This window comes from Pogoniulus pusillus, chromosome 5, assembly GCF_015220805.1.
Source record: "Pogoniulus pusillus isolate bPogPus1 chromosome 5, bPogPus1.pri, whole genome shotgun sequence".
NCBI classification, from domain to species: Eukaryota; Metazoa; Chordata; class Aves; order Piciformes; family Lybiidae; genus Pogoniulus; species Pogoniulus pusillus.
The window spans coordinates 429,387-436,024 of NC_087268.1; the positions used below are offsets into that span (position 1 = coordinate 429,387).

At 54.1% G+C, this 6,638-nt stretch overlaps 1 long non-coding RNA gene across 1 annotated transcript; it reads left to right on the plus strand.

Annotated features, from left to right (window-relative positions):
• Positions 1-252: 252 nt before the first annotated feature.
• Positions 253-6,308, plus strand: LOC135175623 (uncharacterized). The gene is made up of 3 exons (XR_010302404.1): positions 253-288; positions 1,592-1,736; positions 6,072-6,308. It is a non-coding gene; the product is annotated as an uncharacterized LOC135175623 (long non-coding RNA).
• Positions 6,309-6,638: the final 330 nt, after the last annotated feature.

A 6,638-nucleotide genomic window follows, 5' to 3' on the forward strand; every position in this document is an offset into this window, starting at 1 on the left:
GTTAGGGGCTGGAAGGGACCTCGATAGATCATCTAGTCCAACCTCACTGCTAGAGCAGCAGCACCTGTGCCAGGTCACACCTGAATGCCATATCTGCCCCTTTTACACACCACCTGCACCTTTTTACCCCCTAATCCCAGAGCCCCTGGGGCTATTGGAGTCTCCTCCCACCCCAGGTGTGGCCACTTTGCACTCCCTGCCCACTCCCCTTTTTAATCAGCCCCAGGAGAGGTGGAAGCCTCAAGCTGAGCCCAACTGGGCTGAGGGATCCTCCTCCTGGCATCCCTGGTGAGTACCCCTGGTGCACACTGGGTGACTGGTGGAGGGTCCAACAAAGGCCGGGGGGCCTGGTGGCCCCCCGGTCAGGTAGGGCTAGGCTTGACAGCTGCTCCTGCATTGGCCATGGCTGCTGGCTGGGGCTCAGCTCCTCTCTGTGGTGTCTTGGCTGCTTGAGGGTCTTGCCCCAGGCTCTGGGGTGGGTGTAAAATGGTGGGGGGGAGCAGGAGCTGTTTGGACAGAGCAAAGGGCACAGGGGGGAGCAGGAGCTGCTTGGGGGAGATGAAAGGCAGTGGTGGGGGAGCAGGAGCTGCTTGGGGGAGATGAAAGGCAGTGGTGGGGGAGCAGGAGCTGCTTGGGGGAGATGAAAGGCAGTGGTGGGGGAGCAGGAGCTGCTTGGGGGAGATGAAAGGCAGTGGTGGGGGAGCAGGAGCTGCTTGGGGGAGATGAAAGGCAGTGGTGGGGGAGCAGGAGCTGCTTGGGGGAGATGAAAGGCAGTGGTGGGGGAGCAGGAGCTGCTTGGGGGAGATGAAAGGCAGTGGTGGGGGAGCAGGAGCTGCTTGGGGGAGATGAAAGGCAGTGGTGGGGGAGCAGGAGCTGCTTGGGGGAGATGAAGAGCAGTGGTGGGGGAGCAGGAGCTGCTTGGGGGAAGTGAGGGGTGGTGGTGAGGGACCAGGAGCTGCTTGGAGGAGGTGAAGGCTGTTGTTATTGTCTACCTAGACTTTGAAAGAGCCTTTGACGTCATTGCCCACAGAATTCTTATGCAATCCTCCAGGACAAGACCTACTAAATGTGGATGTTCAGCCTAAAAAGATTCCACAGCAGCACAGTGTGAGGGATTCCCATGCCAGCACACTAACCTTACTCTGCAGAAGAGGAGGCTCAGGGCTGACCTCACTGCTGTCTACAACTACCTGAAGAGAGGCTGTAGCCAGCTGGGGTTGGGCTCTTCTGCCAGGCTTCCAACCTGATTGATTCTATGATTCTGGAGACCTATGGCCAGTGGCACCAGTTAAAAGAGCTCAATTTACTACATCTGTCCTTGTGCAACCTGGGACAGACATAACTCTGTCTTCCCAAGGACATATGATGGCCTCAAGGTACTTGCTTGTGACTTACAAGAACGCTGCTCCTGCCATTTATGGCCTGCAGTGGGTTTCCTGACTCTGACTGCATATTTGAGGACATCATCTGGAGTACAGTAGCTGAGATGAGTTGCAATCCATTCTCTTGTCAAAGCAAGATCCAGATTTTCTTCTGCAGCATGGTAGAACTTCATATTTCTGTTTCATTTCCATTGGGATCTCATCCTCAGTCTCTCAGAAGCAAGCTGAGGCAGGGCTGCATTTGCAGAGTCGTTGAATCTGCCAGTGGAAGAACTGAGAGTGAATGCCACTATGTTTCTGCTGCTCAGTCTGCTTCTGTTTGCTGGACATGATGGCTTAACGTTGAGCTTGGAGGTAAGTGGCAAGTCTCACTGGTTTCCAGCTGTCAAGGTCCAGAGAACAGAGATGAGCAGTATCTCGTGCAAGCGAGATCAGAGAGCACCACAAGATTATTTATTGAAGGCCTGTCTGGATGTGCTCCTCTGTGATCTGTGTTAGCATTGTCCTGCTCTGGCAGGGGGTTGGACTCGATCTCCTTGACCCAATCTCTCCTCCAGAGAGAAGGAGAAGGGCAGGGATTATATCACCATCAGCTGCAGATAGGGGGCAGAGAGAGACTTGTGCGTGGGCCAGGGATGCTCTCTGTGGAGCTGGCCAGGAGTTCTGGTGGAGGTGCACACCTGGGGGCCCACCCTTTGGCAGGCATTGCTCAGGTCTTTTTATACAGTTGTTTAGAGGGTGTCCAGGTGCAGCTCCCCAGGGAATCTTCCTGTGCATCCCTGCGTTCCCAGGGGTCCTGCAGCAGCACCAGGGAGGCCTCTGCCCCCTCCCTGCACTGCTCACCTGTCCATACCCTGAACACACAGCAGCCTTTTCTCTTAGGGGTAGCTGACATGAGATGTGCACGGAGGCAGTGTCCATTGATTTGCACCCCTGAGCTTTCAGCCAAGCACCTCTCTGAGCCCAGCAGCTTGACAAAGGCAATCTTTCACTTGTTGGTTAGGGAGAGAGCATTTAGACTCTCACACCAGCACAAGCCTGTCATGGAGAGCCCATAGACCCAAAACAGGCTTAAGCATGCTTTGTCTTGCCTGGATGTGTTTTTCTGCCCACACCAGAGGTACACACACAAATGAGCACAGAAGGAAACAGCAGACCTTGCATCATGAAGTCTGTCCTGCCCAGGGTGTGTAAGCCCATGTGCCTAGCTGATGGCTTACTGGGTGCAAGGCCCATGCTATCCCCATGTCTATTATGGCATGCTTTGGTTAACTGCCAAGCTGAGTGGTCATTCTGGTGGCCAAGGGGCCATTAATGTCAGCCCACATCTGACAAATAGGAGGCACACAGGTAAACCAAGTGCTTATACTTGCCTGCCTGCGTGCCCCGCCTGCAGTGCTCCCCTAATGCCTGCTGCTTTGCTGCTATTTGCCTGTGCTACCTACTTTTTGCCATGGAGACAGTCTCCCAGGGGCTGCCAGCCAGCTGTGCACGCCTGCACAGCACTGGGGTGAGTTACCAGGACTAGACCCTGCACTGCCTCTGCAGAGCCCAGTCTCCCGTGCAGCCCATCGCTGCCTGCAGCCGCCGGTCACCCGGAGCAGGCCCTGGACTGTCCGCGCAGGATGGGCTGCGTGGGCACCGTGCAGCGCCCTGCTGCTGCCGTGCAGCATCCTGCCTCTGCACCTGGGGGCCTGCCAGGAGGGCAAGGGCAGATGTCTGCATCCTTCCCCCGAAGCCGGGAGGATCCACAGCCTCCAAGTCCACGGGTGGAGTTCCTGAAGATTGGACACTTGCACAGGCTGAGACCTAGCCTGGGAGGGTGATGATAATTAATAAGCATTTGTGTAAATGCTTTAATGCCTCTGTAGTTCTCTACTGCCCTCTGCCATGAGCAGAGAGAGCCTGGGCCCATCTGCTGGGCAAGCGGTGTGTTGGCCCAGGCGGCACTTGGCCGCGGGGAGATTCCTCTCCCTGGTGATAGCTGGAATGTTTGCTGGCATTAACCAGTTACTGCTTGGTGTTATTCCTGGGATGTCTTCCATAACCGTGTAAGAACAGAGATTGCTGTTAAAGTTCAGTGTGTGGGGGAGCAGGAGTTCAGAACACTGACATTAATAAATTATATGCTTTCATAGAATATCCTCTTGCTCCAGCTTATTTTCCCCTCTGCAGCAAAGCCAAAGGCTTCTGGTCAGGCTGAAGGGAGCACTTGACTCTGAATTACAGAGCAAGGATGTCTCTGCTGGGCTAACGCATTACAAAGCTGAGCTGCCTCTTTTTAAGCCCCACCTGCCATTTTATCTGCAGTGGGGTAGAGGTCAAAGAATCAGTCAGGGCTGGACGGGGCCACAAGGATCAGCCAGTTCCAACCCCCTGCCATGCCCAGGGACTCCCTACCCTAGAGCAGGCTGCACACAGCCTCAGCCAGCCTGGCCTCAAACACCTCCAGCCAGGGGGCCTCAACCACCTCCCTGGGCAGCCCACTCCAGCCTCTCACCACTCTCCTGCTCAACAACTTCCTCCTCACAGCCACTCTCACTCTCCCCACCTCCAGCTTTGCTCCATTCCCCCCACTCCTGCCACTCCCTCACAGCCTCAAAAGTCCCTCCCCAGCTTTTTTGTAGCCCCCTTCAGATGCTGGCAGGCCACAAGAAGGTCACCTGGGAGCCTGCTCTGCTCCAGCCTGCACAGCCCCAACTCTTTCAGTCTGTGCTCACAGCACAGCTGCTGCAGCCTCTGAGCATCCTCCTGGCCCTGCTCTGGACACACTCCAGCATCTCCACAGCCCTCTTGCAATGGGGGCTCCAGAGCTGGATGCAGTACTGCAGGTGGGGTCTCAGCAGAGCACAGCAGAGGGGGAGAATCCCCTCCCTGGCCACACTTCTGCTGCTGCAGCCCAGGCTGTGCTTGGCTTTCTGGGCTGCAGGTGCACACTGCTGGCTCCTGCTGAGCCTCTGGTCCAGCAGCACCTCCAGGTCCTTCTCCTCAGGTCAGGCCTCAGTGCTGCAACTGCTCGTTAAAACAAAAAGCAGTTGTCCATGTTTTGCTTGCATTGACTTTGCTGATCTCCAGTCCTGAAGTGCTTGTTTTGAGTAAAAAAGATTCTGTCCCTGCCACTGCACCAAGCAGCCAGAATAAAGTCAGTGTTGCTGTCGGTGCTGGTTAAAGCAAAAGCACTCCAAACCTCCAGTAAATGTCCTCTTGTAAGCAATTGGAAACACACAATTAGGAGGCACCCTCCAGTTATTTTAACAAGATTTCAGTTTCCTCTCTCTCACTTTTGCTCCCTTGCCCAATTTTAACGAGATATCAATTTCCTCTCTGCTCATTTGCAGATGCCTTTGCCATAAACCAGGCAGCTTTGATTTTCCTTTTAGCACGCATTCTTTGCCCTCATTTGTTCGCCTACGCAGGCTGCCACCACGGCTGCCACGGCTCTGCCTGTGCTAAACGGCTGTTAATAGCTGAATAATTAGCAAGGTGCTTAGCGCCAGGAGAAAGAGAGGCTTCGTGTTGGGTGAAAGACTTCTGGGCCAAGCAGAGCCTGGGCTGCAGCAGGGGAGGGGATTCTCCCCCTCTGCTCTGCTCTGCTGAGACCCCACCTGCAGTACTGCAGCCAGCTCTGGAGCCCCCATTGCAAGAGGGATGTGGAGATGCTGGAGAGTGTCCAGAGCAGGGCCAGGAGGATGCTCAGAGTCTGCAGCAGCTCTGCTGTGAGCACAGCCTGAAAGAGTTGGGGCTGTGCAGGCTGGAGCAGAGGAGGCTCCCAGGTGACCTTCTTGTGGCCTTCCAGGATCTGAAGGGGGCTCCAAAAAATCTGGGGAGGGACTTTTGAGGCTGCCAGGGACTAGGGACAGGACTGGGGGGAATGGAGCAAAGCTGGAGAGAGTCAGACTGGACATGAGGAGGAAGTTGCTGAGCAGGAGAGTGGTGAGAGGCTGGAGTGGGTTGCCCAGGGAGGTGGTTGAGGCCCCATGGCTGGAGGTGTTTGAGGCCAGGCTGGCTGAGGCTGTGTGCAGCCTGCTCTAGGGTAGGGTGTCCCTGGGCATGGCAGGGGGTTGGAGCTGGCTGATCCTTGTGGTCCCTTCCAACCCTGACTGATTCTGTGATTCTCAAATTCACAGAATTGAGGTCAGAAAGCATTTTAGCACTTTTGTCTAATCTCCTACACAGAAATTCAGAGAGTTCCAGAACAGGACATTGCTTACTCTTCTGCAGAGTCCAGTGACCTTGCTTTGAGTGAGGCACATCTGTCAGTCACAAAGATGTCTCTTAAAGAAGATTTCTTGTTTGAAAATAAAAGGAGCAAAAGGTTTTCTGATCCCATGCTCAATAAATCTGAGAGGAGACAAGAAGCAGAAGCCACTTCTCTATCTGTAACACAGTAAAAGAAGGGAAAAGCTCCAGGGTTGGTCCACAGGACCCTTTTCAGCATTATCAGCATCATGCAGCACTAGGAACTGTGGCAACATCTACCCTCTTACTTGACGTGATGCGAAATGCACACTAGGACCCACCTTAGCTCTGCAGATTAGGGCCAGTGAGGTCAGACCATGGGATGGCACATCTCAGGTAGCAGAAATGCCCTATCAGACCTACAGAAAACCTCATCTGGTAGCTGGGCTGAACAAAATACAAAGCTGTGATTCTCTGCCACGAGGTGACCTCCACTCTGCTCTGTTTCAGGGTTTCTGCGAGCCTTAAAGAGCTGTTTCAATGAAACAAAAATAACTCTCCATAAACAAACAGTTTACTGACCAAGCTTGCCAAGGCTGCATCTCCCCAAACCTCAGGGGAAGAATTGGCTGTATTGAATCAACTGCACTGAAAAAGGTCCCTCTCTTCATGCCTTCAACACCTCCAAATCTTTCAGGGCCTGCTGGGGCTGCCCACAGACTGACAGCATCTCTGCAACTAAAATAAACTGGCTTAGAGTCAATTCCACCAGGGGAAAGTGCAGGATTTCTTTCTGGCTTACAGGGAAGAAGGCAGAGCAAGAGATGTGGAGAAAGATACAGGCAGTACAGAGTAGGAGCAGTGTGGCAAAGCAGAGGCAGGGTGTAGCTGCCAGAGAGTGTCCTGTGCTGCCCTCATTGCCTAGAATTAACTGAGGTTTGGCCACGTGAGGAAAATAGAAGTCATAGAACCATAGAATCAGTCAGGGCTGGAAGGGACCACAAGGATCAACACTGCATCAACAGTGATCACCCCTGGGGTTTATTCTCCTTGTCTCCTTCGCCACAGAACCTCAGT